General features: G+C 40.2%; 1 long non-coding RNA gene across 1 annotated transcript in view; it reads left to right on the forward strand.

The window, feature by feature from the left end:
- The first annotated feature begins 2,083 nt into the window (after positions 1-2,083).
- The window catches only part of LOC129624148 (uncharacterized), a 109,394-nt gene continuing 87,708 nt past the window's right edge, over positions 2,084-23,769 (forward strand). The window contains exon 1 of the long non-coding RNA XR_008700780.1: positions 2,084-2,181. This is a non-coding gene — a long non-coding RNA (uncharacterized LOC129624148). The remainder of the gene's footprint in view (positions 2,182-23,769) is intronic.

Here is a 23,769-nt window from a genome sequence, read left to right on the forward strand (position 1 = left end):
CCTTTTCCCATTCTGTCACCTTCACCACCATCTGTCTTAGTTGCAGCCAGCACACTGAGAAACTTTTAATAGAAGAGAACAGAATATAAATACACAAAGCTTTGCCTGTGGTAATGGTATTATTTTGTGCTGAGTTGTGATGCAAAGTAGATAGTTCTAACTGTGGTTTATACTAAAAATGTTAAGAGAGAGAACTATTATCTTGATATACAAATTTAGGCTGAATGATGGATGTTTCTTTTTAATATCATCAGTGTGTCTAGGATGAAGTCTTTAGATTCTGAGATAACACTGCAAGTCAAAATTTGAGTCATCTGACAAATGAATCTTCTCATCCTTGCCCTGCTAAGCAAGAAGGTCATTCACAACCCAACGGGGCTTTGATGGAAACTTTCTTTCCCTGTTCCCATTCCCTCCTCCTCTTGCTGCTGCTGCTGCTGCTGCTAAGTGGCTTCAGTCGTGGCCGACTCTGTGAGACCCCGTAGATGGCAGCCCACCAGGCTCCCCTGTCCCTGGGATTCTCCAGGCAGGAACACTAGAGTGGGTTGCCATTTTCTTCCCCAATGCGTGAAACTGAAAAGTGAAAGTGAAAAAATCGCTCAGTCGTGTCCAACTCCTAGTGACCCCATGGACTGCAGCTTCCCAGGCTCCTCCATCCATGGGATTTTCCAGGCAAGAGTACTCCTCTTACCCCTCCTCCAAATCTCTAAATAAATAAGAAATCATCTCAATTGCATTGCTTTAACTTTGCAAAACTAAGGAGGAGCAAAAGGAAAAGGTCTGACTTTCACCATCATTTCCTTCACAAACATGTAACTCTGAAAGAGCTGCAAAAGGTAACCCAATGAGAATGGTGGTCCAGCCCAACAGACATTTCTGGAAAGTGTCCGATGTGTTCCTTACAACCATGATAGACAGCCCTCCATTCTTCCTGTTTTATAGCTAGAAAGTCAAGGTTCAGAGAGGTAGCAAAACTACACAGCTGTTAAATGCTGTAAATAGTTTTTCTGTCTCATGTTTCAGTGGCTGTTCATTTAACGATCATTTGTCAAGGATGTCCAGTGTTCCAGAAAACATGCCTTATACTTGGAGGATATTAAATTGAATGAGACATGGGATCTGCCCTCTAGGAGCTTGAATTACCCTGGGGTTAAAGATACGTTTAAAACTTGATCAAATGTAGTTGGATAAGACAGCCGTAATAGCCAGAATAATGGCGCACTTATTCTGAGACCAGTGGGAGGTCACACCCCTGTGGGGACCTTGAGGAGAAAGTCTTTTCAGCATAGGGATCAGGAAAGTTTTTCCATCCCCAGGAAAGGACGGTTAGAATATCTAGCAGTCATAGGGAACAGCAAGGCTCCTCAGAACAATGGGAACCATGAGTGCAGAGGAATTCTCAGTAAGAGAGAGCCTTCTTGTTAACAGGATGTGGGGAAGAGGCAGCACTGCAACCTATCAGAACCCAAGGGGACCTTCTCTGTCCACATCCTCTGCTGTAGCTCCTCTCTGAAGTACCCAGATAAAAGTATCTCATGCATATTTTGTGAGTTTTTCAGATGCTAAAAAACAACCGCCAAATGGAGGAAATCAACTACATGACGATCAGGAGCACGCAGCCCTCAGACCTTCTGGCACTTCCCATGGTTACTATTACTACTGGCTCTTGTGACAGCACCCTGTGACCTCGTGCGTGCTTGCACGGTCAGTCGTATCCCATTCTTTGCAACCCCAGGACTGTAGTCTGCCAGGCTTCTCTGTGTATGGGACTTCCCAGGCAAGAATACTGGAGTGGGTTTCCTTTTCTCTTCCAGGGGATCTTCCCAACCAAGGGATCGAACCAGTATCCCCTGCATTGGCTGGCTGATTCTTTATCCCTGAGCCACCTGGGAGCCTGTGGCCTCATCATCAACCAGTCAGAGAATTGACCAGGAGCTGATTACGTACCCCACACCACCCCCTCCTTATTTGGCCTTTGAAGATGCTTTCCTGAAACCCCTGGAGGAGTCTCAGGGGGTTTTTTGAGCATAAGTCCTGCATTCTTCTCAGATGGCCCTGTGATAAATTTTTCTCTGTTCCAAACTCCAACATCTCAGTTTGTTTGGCTTCACTGTTCAGTGGGCTCAGGAACTTGTCTTCAGCAACAAGGACTGTACCAGAATTTCTAGCTTGCACAACAAGGTAAGGAGTGGACTATGGGCTATGACTGAATTTTATAATTTACTCAATTTTCAGCATTGTGGTCCTTGGTACTCTCTGCCTGGAAGAATAAACACTTTCCAAACTACCAGGTTTCTGTGCATGCTAAGTAAGTCACTTCAGTCATGTCCGACTCTTTGTGACCCATGGACTGTAGCCTGCCAAGCTCCTCTGTCCATGCGATTCTCCAGGCAAGAATACTGGAGTGGGTTGCTATTTCCTCCTCCAGAGGATCTTCCCAACCCAGGGATCCAACCTATATCTCTTACATCTCCTGCTTTTGGCAGGCGAGTTCTTTACCACTAATGTTGTCATAAATAAATCAGTTGTGGGCAAAGTCGATGTAATGAAAATCAGGTTTTAAAAAATTGTTGCAGGAATTTATTTTAGAAAAACAGAGTATAACTTGGGACACTTCAAATATGCAAACCTCTCCGTGAAGGAGTCTTATGTCTTGATTTCAAATCTATACATAAAAGATTAAAAACCAGATTAGTGAACTAGGATAGTAGAAAGTTTATATAGATATGAGAAACTAATGCAGTCAGTGGATAGTGGACAGGTCTTCACCGGAAGATCCAGTTTTATTGAATGATAGCAGGATACTGTTAAAAATAAAATTCAAATGTATTCAAGTTTCAAGGGATATGTCATTATTTTGGCAGTTCTACCATTATTTGGATAGAGGTGCAAGAGGTGAAATACCATCGTACTCTTTAAAGTACAAAAGCACAAGTCTTTGGGAGTCAAAGCACGTGCTAAGTGGAAAATTTTTAAATTATTGCCTACAGCCTTTTTTTAAGCTGGTGAAAATGTTTTATTAGAATATTCCATGCTTTTTAAGGGAACGTGGAGGCAGTGTTCTAGAAGAAGAAAGCAAAGCCGGAAGAAAATGTATACATTCTATATTCATACTGTGTGTGTGTGTGCTATATACATACCCTACCTCATACACACCTCCCTTCACATACCTATATAACTGACATCTCTCATAGTGAGTTCAAACAACCAGAAAGCTTAGATAATCAGTGTCAATACTACACAATTATAATTGAAATTCTTTATGATGATTCCGTGACTCTGAAGAATCCTGAGATGCCTCTGGGATCCTCAAGGGTATATTAAATTATGTCAAGGTCAATATTCTTGTTAATTATATTTTATTATATTTTTTAAATATTGATTATCCTTCCATGTTATACATATTGCTCTTATTTGACCTAAATAGTTAATTAACTATGTTTTAATTTGTGTGTGTGAATATTTGTGAAAAAAAGGTGCTAACATGCACATTTAATTTCATAACTGGTCTTCAATGGTAGCTGCAAATGTGATGCTTAGTAAAACACACCTTTAATATAAAAAGACTATAACCTAGATACCCTACTACTGCCTTATTTATATGCTTGCTTCTACATTAAATTTTTGAGACATTTGGTTGGAAAAAAGGGTTTCATTGGTTTATGAAAAAAATTGACAATGAGCTCTTTTTGTCCTCTACTTTAGGGCTTAGTTCCCAAGTTTTTGTTCGCTCACTCTGTTTGTCTGTATTTGTTTCAAGTTCTGATCTTCAGTGATAATGCTTGGTTTGAAAGAGGCATCTCTGGGCAATCAACATTTGCCAGAATGTGCTCCCTAATTCTCTCTAGATTTGCTATTCAGAATAAGCGAGATTAGGTATTCAAGTTAGGGCACCCATCCTTTTGAAGCCCTCTCCTCATCCCCAGCCCCAATCTGTAGGGATGATTTTTAGAATGGTAATAATGGTCAGCTTACAGGATTCCACTTACTGGATTCCAGTCACTGTTAAGAGCTTTAAGTGCTTCTGTTCATTTAATTCTGGGGACAACCCTATGAGATTGTTACTATTAAACTTTTGAAAAAACTGAAGTGCATTCATTTGTTTAAAAACTGAACATTGAAGTCATACTATGGACCAGGAGCTCATCCAGGTTTGGGTCCATAGCAATGAATACAATAGACACAAAATCTCTACCTTCTCAGAGATTATACTCTGGCAGAGGCTCAGAGAGATTTGGAAACCCTGCTTAAGTTAGGACAGTTACTATGGGACATAGAGCATGTACTCTAACCCCTGCTTCAATATTGTTTTCTCAGCCTTGTAAGTTCCACAGGAAACCTCAATCTATGGTGACTTTGGACTTTAAGTCAACTTGTCACAGAATTGAGACTTCCCTGGGAGTCTGATGGTTAAGAACCCACCTGGCAATGCAGGAGATGCAGGTTTGATTCCTGGCCAGGAAACTAGGATTCCACTTGCCACGGGGCAACTAAGCCCACGTACTGCAGCTGTTAAGCCCGTGTACCACAACTAGAGAGTCTGCAAGCCACAAGGTCCTGTGTGATGCGACTAAGACCCAAAGTGTCACAACTAAGACTTGACACAGCCAAATAAATAAAGATTAAAAAAAAAAAAACAGAAAACAAAAATGTTGCAGAATCTATTTGGTTCAGCAAGTATTGCTGAGTGCCTGCTATTCTTGGGCTCCTCTGTCCATGGAATTCTCCAGGACAGAATATTGGAGTGGATAGTGTTCCTTTCTCCAGGGGATCTTCCCAACCCAGGGATTGAACCCAGGTCTCCCACAGTGAAGGCAAATTCTTTATCAGCTGAGCCACCAGGGAAGCCCTTAATGGGAATAACACAAGACTAAGAGTTGTGCCTCTGACACTATTTAAGGACAAAGTGCCAAACTTTTCTTGCCTTATAGGTAGTAGATGAGATGCCACCGAGTTAACTTGATTTTTAATGATTCTATATATCTAAAACTTTAAGTACAATGTTTAAAAATGTACACTTTCCAAAAGCATATGCCTCATGCTGACTTTGGAGGCTGTAAGCCTCTTGGAGGGTTTTGCAGTTTTCAAATACTTCATCTGATTAGCTCAGCATAATGGCCCAGCGAACAGGTTGGAAAGATGCTATCACTTCAGTTTTACATTTGTGGAAACTGAGGCTAAGTGGCTTACCCTTGGGCACAGAACTAGAAAATATGGGGACAAACACTCAAATTCCTGTCTTTGCACAGACTCTGGCCCAGCTGTCTTCATTGAGCTTGTCTTGGAAAGAATTGTTCTTTAACCTCTTACTATACTGAAGGCACTATGAATGATGGCAAATGAAATATGGTCCCTACATATTCTTAAAGCACCTGTAGTTCAGCAGTTGGGAAGAATGCTTGTACATAAATAACCCCTAAAAAAGAATAAAATGGCAAGAGTCTTAAGAGAGATTCAAATATGCAGCAATAGAAATTGATTGGTGGGAAAGATTAGTTTAAGTTGACTAAAGAGAAGACTTCCTAGAAAGATGCTGTTTGAGTTTGTTGTATACAGATATATGGAGTAGGGGAAAAATGGGAGTGACAGCATAAATTAAATTATGGGAATGTTGTTATTGTTGTTGTTTAGTCATGAAGTTGTGTCCAACTCTTTTGCTGCCCCATGGACTATAGGCTCCTGCCAGGCTCCTCTGTCCATGGGATTTTCCAGGCAAGAATACTGGAGGGGATTGTCATTTCTTCCTCCAGGGGATCTTCCTGACTCAGGAATCAAACCTGTGTCTCCTGCATTGCAGACGGATTCTTTACTGCTGAGCCACCAGGGAAGCCCCATGCTGCTGCTGCTAAGTCACTTCAGTCGTGTCCAACTCTGCGCGACCCCATAGACAGCAGCCCACCAGGCTCCGCCATCCCTGGGATTCTCCAGGCAAGAATACTGGAGTGGGTTGCCATTTCCTTCTCCAATGCATGAAAATGAAAAGTGAAAGGGAAGTCGCTCAGTCGTACCCAACTCTTAGCGACCCCATGGACTGCAGCCCACCAGGCTCCTCCGTCCATGGGGTTTTCCAGGCAAGAATACTGGAGTGGGTTGCCATTTCCTTCTCCAAGGAAAGCACTAAGGAGAAACCCACAGTTCAATTCAGCCGAAGCATAAGTAAGTCATGAAGGGCAGCTATAGAGAGACTGGTTGGATGGGCTGAGATCAGTGGTGAAGGTCCCAGGACCTAGGACTTTGTAAGCTCTTGGGAGCCAATGGAAATTTCTGAGCAAGGGAGTATGTGATCAGAGTTATTCTTCAGAGAATCCAACCTATCAACCAATGTATAAAATGGATTGGATTGTGGAATAAAAAAGCAGAATATTGTATGTGCTGAATACAGCCCAGAATGAGAGAGATGAAGCTCCACAGGCTAGAATATTGAAAGAATTTCTGGACCAGGAACGACTTGGTCTGGACTTAAGAGGAATGGCCGGATTTGCTGCGGGAAGTCTTGGTAGATGTCTTCCCATGAGATTATAGCATTCACTCTCATCAGGGCACCTGCTGTTCCTTCGGGGAATAAAAAGACATATGTTCTTTGAGCAACAAAGTGAATACCAAACAGGAGAGTGCCCTCCAGAGTGAATCCAAGGGTTCAGGAAGCTCTGAAATTGATTCAGAAATGCAGAGTTAGGGGCCAGAAATGCCTCCTGGGCTGCATGACCTAATCTTATGACAAGCTTAGGCCAAGAGAAATCTCTAGCACCTCTCTGGGGTCACAAAACTGTAAGTTTGACTCTTAGAGAGAATATCAACCTTTATGATATTCCCAATAGCATCAAAACTTAAGCAATCATCATTAGATTTATAGAGGCGAGATGGAAGAAATCAGACCAGGTGGCTGGACAAAGCACAGAAGCTCAGCCTGAAGCGATGTAGCTCTGCTGTAAACAGCTGGGAAACAGCTGCCACTGACAACCCCTGCTGACATGCTGCTGCTAGCGACAGGCATGCTCAGTGCCAGGAGAGGTGACATGAAATCTGCAAGGCTAAGCACTGGGGCAAGAGGACTTGTAGGCCAGGCCTGAAACGTATATTCGAAGGCAGGCCTCTTCCTGCTGCTTAACTTACCCTATTTCTCTTGCCCAGGAAAAATGCCAGCCAATTATCCTTGTTTCAAATGGAGATCGGGAGGCTCCATTTTGAGTATCTTAGGTCTTATACGCCATTACTATCTACATTGCAACCTTCCTGCAATCGTCAGACTTCAGACTGTGTGTGTTTCAGAAATTGGCAAAGTGTTGTCCAAGGCCATTCATCATTGTACACTCCTCCCAGCAGTGCATGGGAAGTCCAGTTGCTCCACAACCTCTCAACAGTTAGGTTTTATAAATTTAGCCATTCTAATAGGTGTGCAGTGTTGTCTGTTATGGTATTAATTTTCATTTCCTAAAGGATCTTTTCATGTGCTTATTTGCCATCCCGTGTCTTCTTTGGTAAAAATGTCTGCTTAAATTTGGACGCTTTTTTTCTTTTCTGGTTGAAAGAGTCCCCTACATATTCTAGATACAAGTTTGTGGTCAGATATATGCTTTGCGAATAATTTTTCCCAGTTGGTGGCTTATCTTTTTATTTTCTTAATTCTATCTTTTAATAGCAAAAGTTGTTAATTTTGATAAAGGCTTGCTTTCTTTCCCCCATCTCTTTGATTCTTTCAAGTCTAGAAAAGAGGCAGACCTTGGCTGTTGTTTGAGCCAGGCTGTAGCAAATAGTTCTCAACTTTAGTCCAGAAATTCCTCTTTCTATTTGATTGTGATCCCATGGTTTTTATGGCAAATAGTAGAGACATAGAGTAAAGTATCAGGTGAGGTGGAGGTTTTCTGGGAACTATCAACAGATCTTAAGTCCATCCAAAACCGGCATTCAATATACTCAAGGATTTTAAGGGAGTTTCTCTTCTATTCAGTGAAAGCAGATTCCTTGACACGTTGCTTCTCAGAGCTCCTTACATCCCTTGATAAATATGACTGTGAGAAGGAAAGGTTTGATTCTGAGCCTGTGACTTATGCTGGTAGATTTCCTTGAAGGACATCTTAAGTGACTCAAGTATTGACTATTCCTGATACACTTTCATCATCACCTAGACACTTCAGAGGTGACAAGATTGCTTTTTTGTCTAATACATTTGTTTTTTTGGAGAGGATAGAAAGTCAAGACTGAGAATAATGACCTTACTTCCAGAAAGACATCTGGAATATCCTGTAAAAACCGTATTTCGTGTTCCTCTAAAACTTTCTAAATATCAGAACCAGCTAAGTCATAGCAGATATTTGTTTCCATCCCTATGCTTACTAAATCAGAGTTTCTAAGCTGCTTGTCTCCATGTGATTTTCATTTACACCCCAATTTGAGAACATGGGCAGAAATGTCTTTTCTTTTATATTTGATCAGTCATGTCATATGAATACCAGGCTTTGTGTTGGAGCAAAATGATCCCAGGAAGGCAGAATTTTTATCCAATCCATGTCTTTTATGATCAAAATTATGTGCTTCCAAAGAAAGTGTAAGGAAAACAGGAAGAGATTCCAGTACCTGCTTCTGGGAGAAAAGGAGTTAACTTGCAGGATGCTAACTGATTATTACCTGCTCTAGGCAGGAATGTACCTAAGTCTATTGGCTGCAGGCAACAGAGTCCCTGAGGGGTGTGGGGCAGAGGCTTCTGTGGTTGGGAGGCATTATTTGCTGCCTGTTCTGTGGGGCTGAGAAAAGTGGATGTCATTTTATTGAAGTCAGGAGTGGAGAAGAATGGCAGAAGTCATTTCCTAGAGGTTTGGCATTTGTTTGCAGAGGTATGATACATATTAAAAAGCATGACTTAAAAATTTTTTTTCCAACAAAACTCAAACTTTCTTGTAGTTGTTTACGGTAATCGGTATGTTAACACAGTGCTGAAACAGAAATGGTATTCGTGAAATACAAAAAAAAAAAAAAAAAAAAACAACCTGTGGGCAAATAAGACATCCCTTCATTACATAAGACCATCCAAAGCCAATGGAACTTTGCCCATATTGGATACACACTGTTCCCCTCCCCCCACCTCCTCCTTGCTCCTGTCTATGTATTTCCCCCTAAGTATTATCATCATTCTATCCATCTTTTAATGATAGGCATAAATACCAAGCACTGCTAAACTCATGCCTATCCTTTACCCCCGTTGTTTAGCTTGAAAGGTTCTCCACTTCTTGCTACTGTCTCCTTTCGGTTCTTCCTCTCGGCAGGAACTCATTGTTTTGCTCATCTAGGTATGTTTCCTCACTATCATCATAGTGCCAGACATGTATCAACATCTGTTTCATTGTACTTGCAATTTTTTCCCTTTGCCTAAAATGTTTTTCCCTTTCTACAATTTTAATACCACTGAAAATTTAAGATCAGAATAAATTCCATGTCTTTCTCAAGTTCTCACCTGCCCGTGGAAGTCTACCATTATTTCTGCCTCTTCTGCTACCCTAAGAGTCTGTACCTCTTTGGCATTTTTCACAATCAAATGAGCCACTATCTTTTCATGAGTTTTATTTTCTTAACCAAATTGTAAGTTTCCTCTAGGCTGTATGTCTGCCCTCACCTTCTTCACATTCTCCCGTTCTCAGAAATCTGGCAATTTTAGTACTTCCTGGAGAAATTCAATATATGAAGAGGAGATTCTAGAGACTGGAGTAATACAGAATTGTAATTTAATCTGCAATTGAAAGCATATCTGAATTGTACCTATACTCAAATGATTACCAAGTTCAAAATGTCAGTGGTGATGAAGCTGAGAAATCCTGTAGCAGAAGAGGCAGAAATAATGGCTTCAATTGTGATGTGGAAAGTGTTTGCTAAAAGCAATGCTAGACGCTATGCCCTCGTCTTTGTATTATTTCTTTTTTCTGGGAGACTTTTAGATTTTCATGAACAGTTGGGAATGAATTTATAATCACAGCAACTTGTGATATGAGAGTGGGACGACTTGGTTTCTAAGTATGATCCATGCTGGAAATTAGAAGTTAAAAGCTTTTGTTCATGCAGGGTTCTAGAGGTTTCCTAAAAACCTCTCTATGCAACTATTTGAATTAGTTTCAGGTGAATTTAAAGATGATCAAAGCTTCATGCGTGAAAAATCAATCCCATAGAGATTCAGAATAGCTTCTCCTGGTCATTTATGAACTGAACTGGGGAACTTTTTGAGTTTTATGTACTAACTGTAGCCATGCTCCCACATAAAACTGCAGGGGGAACTGTACTTACGCAGGAGAGACTGTGGTATGTAGCTGCATGCACACACAGCTTTCAAATGACTTTCACTCACCTACTTAGACCAAAGAGGCTGTCAGTTAATTTAACAAACTATCCCTGTTCCCTGATCTTTGGGCCATAAAAATTGTTCATCTGCTCAGTCACAGGCCATTTAATTTTGGATGCATCGTTGCCAGTTGGTTACAGTAATTAGCATTCCCTATATTGTGGCAGCTTCCCTGAAGCTATGCTAAGTAGGGTTGCACTTTTGTGTAGAAACATAAGCTGGGTTGTGCAAATGAGCCTGGCCACCCATCTTCGAGACAGAAGCCCTAACTACCATCTTCTTGGCTCAGGGTGCCTTCCAGGCCCACCTGCAGACCTTATTTACTGATTATTAATGACAAGAACCGTAGGCAGCTGTGAAAGGCACAGCATGGCAACTCAAAGCTGCAACTCAGAACTATCCTCCGTGGGACTGTAATTTTCTTGAATGACACCTGACTTCATTTTAATTTCTTTCTTTGCCCCAAATGCACTTGTGCTGGAGAAATGCAATAGAAATTCAATGAGCTCCCCGTTTAATAGGCAGACTTGCACCATTTGTTGGTGCATCTGCTAGGTTCCTGGCAGAAGTGGGGCATTTGGAAAGGAAATATACATTTGTGTTTGTTCCAGAGTTGGCACACAACCCGGAAGGCGATGATTCAGCAGAGCCCCTGGTGAGATACCAAAGAACAAGGTTACCTAGTGGTTTACTAGCTGCCAGTCTATGGAGATCATATATTATATGGGTTTAAAAATCAAATTTGATTGAATACATGTTAATTTTCCAACATTATTGTGCATGCGCAGGAGATCAGATTTTTATTCCAATTTTGAGGGACATGGTATTTTGTGGAAAACCCAGAAAACGAATTGGCTTCTTTAGGAATACAAACTGGAATTCGTTCTTTGAAAGGCACACATCTGCATTTTAGTTTGTACATCTACAGAGTTTTGGTTTCCCAGGAAACCACCATGCAAGACTTTGTAAGAAGGGTTCACCACACATTGCTTTATATCCATGGTGATTTTATTTCTTTTTCTAATGTGCCAGAAAGTAGTATTTCACCAGTGGAATTCATTGTTGCATGTTTAATTTTCAGATTAATAGGATGAACACCTTGAATGTAATTAAAAATAGGTTATGTTTTCTTCTATTGATAGATGCTAATGCAAATATGGGGCTTTAGCTCACATTACTTGCCTTCTTGTGTCTTACTGCCAGGCTGAATTGTTCAGAGGAATGAAAGCATCTTAAGTTGAAATTTTGGGGGGGTGAGGAACTCATAAATTTTATGATGGATTAGTCATTTCGCTGTCCTATTTAATCACCATATTCTCTAAGTACAGTGAACTCTGCTAATTAAAAAATGATCTACATAGTCGGGGTACAATTAATCTTTATTTGCATATGTTTTGAGGTAAAATAAAGTAAATATTACAAGGAGAAAAAGAGAGCTACTAGAATATTTGGTGATTGTGTGTGCAGTGGGAAACGGTGAGTGCCATTGATGAGATAGAGACAAGAGAAGCACTGCTTAGTCTAGTTATTTTACTGAAGTTTTTAAAATGGAGCCTACAAAGGCTCATCTTCATAAATGCCAACATAAGCATAGGAACCCAATAAGAACCATGGATGTTTGGGGAAAAAATTGGGCCCAAGTACAATAGTTTCTCATGTCATTTGTTACCAAAAAAAAAAAAAAAGAGAAATAAAAAAGGTATGGAAAGCCCAGCAGAATAGCCACAGCAGGAGAAGCAAGGAGCAAATGGATTTCAGAACCCATTTTAGAAATTCCTTTAGCCCACATCACAAGAGCTACAGCGGGAGGAAAAAGTGGGGCATGTCTGCATTGTCCACAATGTATTTCAATGAGAGCAGGCATCTTTCAAACTCATACCAGGAGAGAAAAGCTAAGGTCTGCTTTCAATGGCCTTCTACTGCTATTCATTTCTTTCAGGTAACAAAAATGTTCTAGCTTTCGATAGGGGTGGAGGAAAGAATGTAAATCCTTGCCTGAGAATGTTGTGGTGAAGGGCTTTGGAAAAGCTTTATTGACAAGTGCAACCTCAGTTATAAATGAAGGGAAAGGCAAAGTGTTTGTCAAGGCAGTTTATTTTAGTGGGGTCTCCCAGCAGGTGATTCTGGTCAATGTCCAGAATGGATCAAGAATGCAGGTATTCAGAGCCACTAAAATTCTGAGCTCCATTTACCACCCTCAGTGACTGTGGAGGATGGGGGATTAGAAACTCAGGAAATGAGCAATTTATTGAGTGATCAGGAAGAGAGTTCATTTTGGCCAAGACTTTTTCTAGGAGAGTCTATGGTACAGGAAGAAACGAAGCCCTAAGTTTTTGAACCTTTCACTAGTTATTACTGCTGCTGCTGCTGCCAAGTCGCTTCAGTCGTGTCCGACTCTGTGCGACCCCAGAGACGGCAGACCACCAGGCTAGTATGGGACAAATATACATATTGTATTCAGTTTTATCTGTTAACAAAAACAGTCGATACCTCTTGGTGATCTCTCAGTGAACTGGATCCAAAATGGTGAGAAAATAAAATGACGGTGACAGGCATAAAATCATATAACTGAAGAACTGAAAGGGACCTTTAACATCATCAACGTACAAAAAGCAATTAATTAGAAACGAGTTTCTTCCCAGGAAACAAGCGAAATACACTTTTTGCCCCATTTTAGCGTCTATTTAAAACAGTGGCTATGCTGCTTAATTCTTTGTAGATTGGTTCTGCATTGCTATTGACACCAGGAAAATGAAGAACAGTTATTAGATAATTGAAACCCAGCATTCAAAAATTCTCTGAAGAGGGGAATTCCCTGGTTGTCTAGTAGTTAGGACTCTGTGCTTCCATTGTAGGGGACATGGGTTTGATCCCTGGTCAGGGAATTAAGATTCCACAAGCCACACGGTGAAGCCAAAAAACAAACAGAAGATTCTCTGAAGTGGATAGCTACCCTGTCATTGCAATTGTTACTGCAATTCAGAGGTGGGTCTGCACCTGCCCCAGCTTTCCACTTGGATGATACTGCATCTTGGAAGTTACCTTTAGGTAACCAAGTGTTCTCTAGTCATCCTGGGTATTCACATCTAGCACCATGTGGATTTGGAATGGGGGCGGGGGGAGGTGTTTATCGTTAAGGAAGATATTTCCACTTATGGTGACATTTTGGCATATTTAAGTTTATGGGGATATTCAGCCAAAAAAAATCATCTGAGGCAGGTCAGATTTGCTGACTACAGTGAAATGTCCTTTGGATTTGATTTAATCAGATGTGATGAGGCCAACAGATCGGGAGACAACTGCCATGAAGGAAGAAGCTCTGACTTCCAGTTCCCTAGAAGCAGGAGGCATGGCACACAGGGCCACATGGGGAAGCACCTGGGTCAGTCAGGAGGCAGAGAGGGGAAGGGAAAGCACGGCCGCAAACCTGTAGTTTGGTTACTGTGGGAAAGGCGAGGCAGGGCAGCGTAAACACCTTAGGACTGGCTAGTTTGAATAATTTCAGTGGGCTATCCCTAGGCTATAGGGATGATCCCTAGTTGTCTGGCATGATTTATTTGGAACAGAGGAAACACTGACTTGGTGTTTGAAAGTTAGTTAAAAGAAGTGTTTGAGGTTATGGGTTTTGGATCTGTCAGTTTGCATATCAGAGGCTCACTCCCAGGCAAACTGCTTCCTATCTCTAGGAATTAGCTAACCTTGAGAGGAGCAGGCCCTCCTCTAGTCTGCAGGGTCCCCAAGATGCCAAAACATCATAAACTGTACAAAAAAAGCATAATTTATTAACTCTACTTCATTGACTCTACTTCAGCCCTAAAGCCCCATCCTGTAGGGCTAACCTCCAATCAAACATAAGATCTTGAAGTTGACTGGATATTGGTCTTCCTCTCCGAAGGGAAAGTGGAGCCATGACAACAGATGGGAGCTTATTTTAAATGTTTGGCCAAATAACTCTCAAGGAAGCATAATAATAATCATAATTACTACCTATTGATCTGTTACTCTGTGCCAGGTACTATGTTATGCACTTGGCATATATTATTTATTTCTTTTTTGACAATGTAGGTACTGTTTTCTCCATTGTGATATGAATAAACCAAAAGTTTGGAGAGGCTTAGCAACTTGTCTACAGTTACTTCAGTAATAGAAAGCAGAACAGGGCTTCTTATCCAACTCAGACCACAGAGGTTAAGCTTTGGATCCTTAACCTGTACACCCAGACTCTGAGATTTCACAGGACAGTAAACAAGAAATGGCAACAGAGATGGAGAGCCTGACAGAGGTTTGGCAGCATGTTAGCTTTGCAAAACAAGACCATTTAAAAATGGGGGCAATGGCCAGTGGGAATTTGCTGCATGCTGCAGGGAGCTCAAATCCAGCACTCTGTGACAACCTAGAGGGGTGAGATGGGGTGGGAGGCAGGAGAGAAGTTTAAGAGGGAGGGGACATATATACACCTATGGCTGACTCATGTTGTTGTATGAAAGAAAAGAAAGAAAGTGTTAGTCATTCAGTCATGTCCGACTTGTTGCCATCCCATGGACTGTAGCCTGCCACGCTCCTGTGTCCATAGGACTCTCCAGGCAAGAATACTGGAGTGGGTTGCTATTCCCTTCTCCAGGGGATCTTCCTGACCCAGGGATCGAACCCAGGTCTCCTGCATTGCCAGCAGATTCTTTACCATCTGAGCCACAGGGAAGCCCATGCTGATGTATGGCAGAAACCAACACAGTATTGTAAAGCAATTATTCTCTAATTCAAAATAAATGAATTTAAAACAACAGAAATAAATAGATACACATAAAAAAAAAACGAGGCGTTGTTATTAGACTATTCCAACAAAAGAAAAAAACAGAAGAGACATGTAATCTCAGAATACAGGGAACATGTTTCCATGGAAATAAGTGTAATTTTATGAAAACTCACTGTAGTGTCTTCATTTTTCTCCTGCTACCAAGGATGGCATCCAATGGGCCAGGTCTGGGATTGGCGTGGGGCAACACAGCTGTACAGAGTAGTGATGAGGGGCTGTGGTAGCCCCTGGCACTGCTCAGGATTTGCTGTCAAGCCCTGCAGGAGGGCATCCCCCAGTGTGGTGAAGGGGGCATGAGGCTGGAGAGGTAGATGACAGCATACAGCTCTTTCTAGAAAACTACTTTCAGAAGCTCAGACAAGGCACGCAGGAGATTTAAGGCAACTATAAAGAGAAAGGGATGGATCTGGTATCTTGTTTAAGTGAAAGACAACAGGAAAAATCATGTTCAAAACAAAATTTAGCAAGGCTGATGGGGAAAAAAGTATGGATGATTGACTAAGAACATGGGAACTTTTTGCAAAGATGCCAGGGGACCAAATGTCCTACATCCTAATTAAGGACAAAAAGGGGACATTGGTTAAAATAGCAGCAGCAGGAAGGTAATAAATCAGATGGAAAAAGCACATGATGGCTGTAAGTTTCCTAAAATACTGGAATTACGTGTACGAAGCTCGTTTCCAACCCTTAGCCTCATTAATTCTTTGCTGTTGACCAATATGAACGATGGGATTCCTTTTCTTGTTCCTTTCATTTCTAGTTAGAGCTGAAGTGAGTTCTAAGATGGGTCTTTTCCATTTGCCATTGTGCTTTTTTCACTCTGAGAAAATATTTGTGCATTTCTCTTTTAGAGCTATTGTTGGAGAAGGCTACTGAGACGGCACAGTTGCTAGTTGACCCTTGAGCTGAACCCAGGCAGTCAGACAATCCCACCCCTCCTGTGTCCTTGGAATGTACATGCTGCCTACCATTCCCATAGTGGAGACACAGCCTTGAGAGAGTAAGGTGTTGTTGAGATCGCCTGGGCTGTGCCCATGACTGAACCCTGTTAAGGCCTCTCTATGAACTTTTAAAGATGCTGGCAGGTGGGTGTGGTGAGCTAGTCATCTTGTAGCCCCCAAGATGAGCCTTATAAGTAAGTCTCCTTCCCTATTTTAATGGCCACCCACCCATCTGGAGTGGGTTTCCTCTTTCTCCAATCTCTCTTTGCCTTCTATGTACAGGGGCCAATTTGCAAACCAACAGCTCTCCAGATTAAAATAAGGGACTTTCTTTTTTAAAGCTGGGAAAAACAAGGTAGATTGAATTGGGAGATGTCCTACTTAGGTATCAATTTGGCCTTTAGAAATGACACCAGTGCTATGTCTTGTATACATAGACTGGTGCTACCTATGACTGTGCCCAGGAGTTTATAACTCAGTGATTCAGGACACAACTTGTGGGGGAGGGGGAGGATGAGCTTTGTGATAAGGGTCCATCAAAATCAAACACAGTGTGTGAAAGATAGTCTGGCATTCAGGAGACTTCAGTTCTTATTTTTTTCTTTTTTCCTATCAGTTTTGGAAATGTTAGTTTTCTCTCTATTTATACCTTTGCACTTATCTTATTATCCTAGCAAGCTATAGTTATTAGAAAAGAAATGGCAGATATGTCTCAGGCTTCTTGCACAATTTGAAGCATGATTTTATGAATCTCTTTATATTTATGACAACCTGGCAAGGGAGATATCATTTTATATATTTCATAAATGAGGAATCAGAGACCCAGAAAGCTTAGCTGACTTACCCAAAGCCATACCATAGTGGAGATGAGACTGAAAACCAAGGCCTTGTTCTGGTACCCTGCACAAGGGCTTCTCCAGCTGTAATGTGTGTATGGGCTACCTGGAGACCTTGTTAAACTGCAGATTCTGGTTCAGTAGGCCTAGACCTGGCCTGAAATTCTACTCTTCTAACATGCTCCCAGGTTTTGCACTTGCTCTTGGTCCCTGGATCACACTTTGAGTAGCAAGGTATTACATACCCACTGTTGACAAATAGGCGGAAGGCTTAAGTTGTGTTCTTCTAGAGTTTAGGGGGAAGTATTCATTCCGTCGTTCACCGTGAAGTACCACATTGGCTATAGGTTTCTGTAAATGTCTTTTTCAAGTTAAGGAAGTTCTTTTCTGCTCATAGTTTCCTGAAAGTTTTTATCATGAAGAGATGTTGAATTTTGTAGGTTTCTGTAAATGTCTTTTTCAAGTTAAGGAAGTTCTTTTCTGCTCAAAGTTTCCTGAGAGTTTTTATCGTGAAGAGATGTTGAATTTTGTCAAATACTTTTTTATGTATGAATTGATATAAACAATAAATAAATAAAACAAAATGAAAACAAACTCCTAGATATACAGAGCAAATAGATGGATGCCAGGAGAGGGACAGGGGATAAATAAGGAAAGGGAACAAGAGGAGCAAAACTCCAATTACAAAATCAATAAACCATAAGGATATAATTATAGTATAAAAGTATGTTCAATAATACTGTAATAACTAACATAATATTGAATATCTACTATATTTCGATTTTAAAAAGTGACCAAAAGCAGAGTTTTCTCATATACCACTTGTCCCCACACATATTCTCCTATAAACATCTTGCACCGCAGTGGTACATATGCTAAAATTTATGACAATATGTTAACACATCATTATTACTCAAAGTCCATGGTTTCTACTAGGGCTCACTGTTAGTGCTATACATTCTACGAATTTGGACAGATTATATTTTAAAATGTTATCTTATGTTTTTAATATTTATTAAAAACATCTTTAAAAATATTTTTATCAAATTGGTATTGCTATCTCATATTATTAAATTTACATTTCAGTTTTTATGTCAGTGATTCTTATGTACTCTATTGTGTTTGTTTATGATTATTTACTTTGTCCATGATATTAACATGCTTTCTTATGTTATTTATTTATAAAAGATTTTTGTATATTAAGGCTTATAAATAAATATAATTTTATTTTGTTAAATATATTAATTTACTGAAATCTCTTAATAGTTTCAATAGTCTTTCTGTTGATTTGTAAATATTCCTTGTCATCCTGTCATCTTCAAACAAGGACAGTTTTCTCTTTCCTATTCCTTTCCTTTGCAATATGTGTATACATCTTATTTCTTAATCTAGTCTTTCTGCACTGGCCAAATTTTCCAGAACACTGTTAAAAATAGCAATGACAGTGAGCATCTTCTATTTCTGTCTTTAATTATCAAGGGTCTAGTGTTTGCCATTTAGAATGATCTTTATCATTAGCTCCTAAAATAAACTTTTAACATGATAATTTTTTTTCTATTTCTTGGTTACAGTGAGTTATTATTAGCAAAAACTGATTCCTGATTTCAGTGGGAATAGCAACTTCACTTTCACTTTTCACTTTCATGCATTGGAGAAGGAAATGGCAACCCACTCCAGTGTTCTTGCCTGGAGAATCCCAAGGAAGGAGGAGCCTGGTAGGCTGTCATCTATGGGGTCGGACTAAATTTGTGGCATAGTAGGCCAAAACACCTGCCTGATATCAGTATAAATATTTTTATGTTAAATTGGATGTAGAATAGAATGATATTCAAGGGATACCCCAGTGCTAGACTTAATGGTTGGCCATTATGATCCAGGACCTTTTCAACTACATGCAGGTGTAAATACATATTACTTGCACATGTCGTGGTACATTCACCAGAATGGGTTACTAGTGTGATTAAAGGTAAGGACTCAGGTTGTTGATAAAGGGGATTTATTATCTCATTCCCTGCATTACCAGTTTGGTCTAAAGCCTGGCAACTTTAAAGCTTGGTTTACAGGTCAGAAGCTTTGGCAATTATTGGGGACTGGCCAGAAAAGTGATTATCTCATACCCCAACCAAGACTTTCTGAATCAAATCGGATTAACAAGACCCCCTAGATGACTCACATGCACATTACCTTTAAGAACCACTGGTCTAGTGCAGTAGCTCTTGAACGTTTCTATGGAACTGAGTTGTCTAGCAAGTCTGCCCGGGGATCCATACCAAGTAAACCAGAATCTATCAAGGTCACATCCAAGGTCTCAGCATTTTTGAAAACTCCCCATATGGTTCCAAATATGCAGCCAAATTTGAGATCCAGTGGTCTAGAGCCAATGCAGAAATCTTCAGAGAGAACCCCCTCCCCACCCCTGTGGCTTTTTATAAGCCTCCAATTTCAAATTGGAGTATGAGAGCAAGAGTAATGTCTTCATCTGAGCTAGAAGCCTCTGAGACTAGAGAAAGGAGGTTGCATTCTCTATGGGTTCTCCAGAGACTCAAGCCTTCAACTCTACATTCTGCATGACTTTCAAGAGCTTGTAGATGCTGTTAGTTAGGGGTAGTGTCTTCTCTAATGTGATTTGTGTTTGACAGTCTCTAATGAGTGTTACTTGGGGTAGAAGAGTGACTAGCAAGGTAATTCCCATACTGTACAGGGTATCCTGTGTCTCTCACTGTAACTCTTGTTATTTTCATTTATAGTGATGGCAGCCCAGAGTCAGTGAAAGGCAACATGGGAGCCGTCTACCAGGGGGAACTTCACTCTCAGTAATCAATCTGGAGGCTTTGGCTCAACACTTGGGTGATAGGGCTACATCCTAAAGAGCACCATTGGTGCTGCTTGAGAAAGACCTATGCCCACAAAGTTCCCTAAGTTAATTTTTTTTCCTGCTGGGGAACTGCCTTCATTTGCATTGACTCTCGGTGACCTACCTTCAGGCAAGCACCTGCCTGCAGTCAGAGGTGTGGCTTAAAATAGAACTGTGTATTTAATGAATAGCAATTTCCATGGAGGGCTCTTGGTGCTATCTCATGCGAGCAGCATCTACAAGCTTGTGGCCCTGGCTCAACCAGGCAGTAGGTAGGAGACTGCCTTTTGTTAGGACTACGTATTCATAGAAGCAGTTGTGCGAGTGATAACAGGGCACCACTCAAAACCTCGGAGACTTTCGACCTAAAACCTTTCTTGTTCGTTTCATTAACGTGATTATAGCTTTTTAATTTTTTCTTTTATATACTCACTTGAGACTTGGATCATTAGCACATGCCCTTCCCAACAGAGGAGGCTGACTTAAGGTGAGAGGGAAACAGCAGGAGAATATGAACTTGTAAAGATTCAACCTCCCTGGTAGTCTTGTAGCTGGAAAACAGACAGAAAAATAGAGACAATATCATGAATCAGCTAAGGTATTGTTGATTCGAGTTGTTGCAAGTAATTTCCTGGGATGCAGGCAATTTTTAATGTAGAAAAATGCCCTTAGGGGCTTGGGGAATAAAAACAAACCACCTGAGATATTTAAGTTTAGGAAAAACAGCTATTTAGCCTGCATAGTGGCTACTTTTTCTGCCGTATTTTAATGTATGCAAATATAGTTTGTATTATGACAATAATCTCATGGCAAGTCCGAATGAAGTCAATGTAGATGGATCTTTGATGCAATTTCAATTTGGAATTACTGTTAGAATATTATGAGTGCATTGTAGGGGCAGCATGCAGATAGGGCTAGGACAGAATATTGATTTTTTAACACTCATTTTAAAATAAAGTGTTGTATGTCAAATGATGTGATTAAGCAAACTATTAACATTGTAAAGCTCTCCATTTAAACCACCTGATGTGAAGAACCAACTCGTTGGAAAAGACCCTGGTGCTGGGCAAGATTGACAGCAAGAGAAAGGGATGACAGAGGATGAGATGGTTGAATAGCATCACTGACTCAATGGGCCTGAGTTTGAGCAAACTCAGGGAGATAGTGAAGGAAAGGGAAGCCTGGCGTGTTCATGGGGTCTCAAAGAGTCAGACACAACTTAGCAACTGAACAACAATGCTCTCTATAAGGTTTACTTTTTATGTGTTTTAAACAAATCAATATTGAATTCTACTGTTAGTCTACTATATGTATGTATACTTGGCACTACTTAAGGTAAGGAGAGAGTTATCCTATATAGCCAATTCAAAGATTTTTTTCATAGAGCCATTAAAATTTATTTCAATATAAGCCATAGATATCTATTGCTTTTTCATTTGATCATTAATCCTTTTTAGATATCTATAATTGTAATCACAGTATAGAATTCTGGTTTGCAGGGTGGTAGCCGTGGTTAAAACCTGCACATTCACAGTCTTGCTGAGAAATTTTGATGTCATCACTCAGCGATTATTGAGCATCCATTGGGAAGATCCCCTGGAGAAGGAAATGGCAACCCACTCCAGTATTCTTGCCTGGAGAATCCCATGGACAGAGGACCCTGATAGGCTACAGTCCATGGGGTGGCAAAGAGTCGGACACGAATGAGCGACTTCACTTTCACTTTCATTGTATGTAGAATTCTTTAAGTCAGAGGAATCATAAAAGTTATAGAAATCTTGATTCCTAGCATGAGAGGAAAACAGAGGGAACTACTGTTTAGATTTAGATACCCACTCTTTGGGCTTTCCAGGTGGCTCAGTGGTAAAGAATCTGTCTGCCAAGGCAGGAGACACAGGAGATAATGGTTTTGATCCCTGGGTCAGGAAGATCCCCTGGAGGAGGGTATGGCAATCCACTCCAGGATTCTTGCCTGGACAGAGGAGCCTCGTGGGCTACAGTCCACGGGATTGCAAAGAATAGGACATGACTGAGCAACCGAGCACACACACACCCAGTCTCCACCAACCGCAGGCTTATTCTCATGTTATTAAAAAAAAAAAAAAAAAAAAAAGCACACAACAAGCTCCTGAAGCAGTTATTATCCCTGTTAACAGATGGAAAAAGTCAGTCATTCAATATCGTACTGATTATTAGTGTTAAAGCAGGGTTCAAAGTCTGGTCTCTCTTATATCAAAACCTTGCCTTTTCTATTAGAAATAAATAAAGCATACATGGAGACATTTTGCCATGATAACAGTTTTTCTAGACCAATATATCAATGTTGATGGGATGCTAGAAAAATCAAGACCTAGAGTTAATCCTGGAAGACTTACTGGAGAGGGTATTGTTCTTTTCAGAGAGCATCTTATACATAAGTATTACCATGGCCCTCGTCTACCTGGTAATGTTATTAATTTGTTGCTGTCTTCTGCCTTATAGAATCTTGGTGATAACTTACTAGCATTAAGAAGTATGCTCGTCTTCCTGAAATCGTTGATGTGAAATAGCTCTCCTATCTCTGGCCATTTCTGTGTAACCATATTTTTCAATTTATATTACAACTTTATAAAGTGTGGACTTTAAAGCAAATTATCTCCCAATAGTCAGTAAGAAATAGATTATTCACTCTTAAAGCAGACTGGAATAGTGCTGAATTGATTTGCATCTATACTAGCCATTCCTTGATATTATTATAACTCCTTCCTTTCTTACAAAATTAGCCACATCAACAACTTTGATAGATTTGTATAAGTTGTGTACCTTATGTGATTTCTTACAAATGCTAGTAAACCAGCTTCTGGATGATAATCTCACTGCTTACTGTGTTTACAGATAAGAGAGAAAAATAAGAAAACTTAGGGAGAGGTTAAATTACTCCTGAGTGAGACTTCCTATGCAGTGATGTCTTCCAAGGAATCAGTTTCAAATTATGCCACTGTTGTTTCAGGCTGGCAGGATTGGACCAGAATTCTATTTAGTAAAATGAGTGGTAACACAATCAATATCGCAGGTTGTGCTAGTTCCCTGTATTGTTGTAATGCTCGTTTCCTATGAAATTAAATAATCCCATCTTTGGCTTCTATGAAATATTGAGTTTATTAAGGCAAGCTTTCTGTCCCTATTTAGGGCATGGTCTCCAGCTGAGCATGAACTAGAGGATTCTATAGAAACTGATTGTTTGCCTCCTATAGAATGATTTGGGGGTCTCAGAGCTCTTTGCATGACTATCCACAACTAATCCATAAATCAATACTGATATTATGATCTGAGGATAACTTTATTGTATTTTATGTATTAAAACATAAGCGCCTGATTTTTTTCTTTAAAAAATAATATGTTGATCTATCTTTTTTGAATTCATGGTGTGGATCCTAATAGCATAAAATTATTTTAAAAATTTGATATTAAATGATCTCCTTTGAGTCAAGTGAGAAATGAGTAGCAAAGTTATTGCTTAGAAAAGCTGCTAGTTTGATACAGTGGGAAGTGCTATTGAAGCTGCTGTTGGCTAGAGGTGATTGTGAAACCACTTAGAGAACTTTCAGATGCAAAGTTAACTCTTAAAAGGACAAGCTCTATTTCTCTGGCTTGAAGCCAGGCCATGACACCAAGAGCTGGAAAATCTAGGTTCTGTTCATGATTCATTACTGTCTAATTATCAAAGCAAGTCATTAAGACCCTGTGCCATGTCCTGTAGGAATGCTTACCTCTTGAATATGTGAATAAGCCAAGTATTAAGAAGCTACTGCTCATAATCATCTCTTGGCATGTTATGTTTCCTGAAACTTTAATTATATGTGATTTCAAATCTGCTCTTTGAAATTACTGATAGTAATAGGCTCATATTTTTCATTGGCAGTTTTTGTTGTTAAATATTACCTCTGCTTTTAAAATGCATAATTATTCTGTACATGGGGAATGGATCACTTTTGGTACATTTCCAAACTATGACTTATTGT

This window comes from Bubalus kerabau, chromosome 12 (genome assembly GCF_029407905.1).
Source record: "Bubalus kerabau isolate K-KA32 ecotype Philippines breed swamp buffalo chromosome 12, PCC_UOA_SB_1v2, whole genome shotgun sequence".
NCBI classification, from domain to species: domain Eukaryota; kingdom Metazoa; phylum Chordata; class Mammalia; order Artiodactyla; family Bovidae; genus Bubalus; species Bubalus kerabau.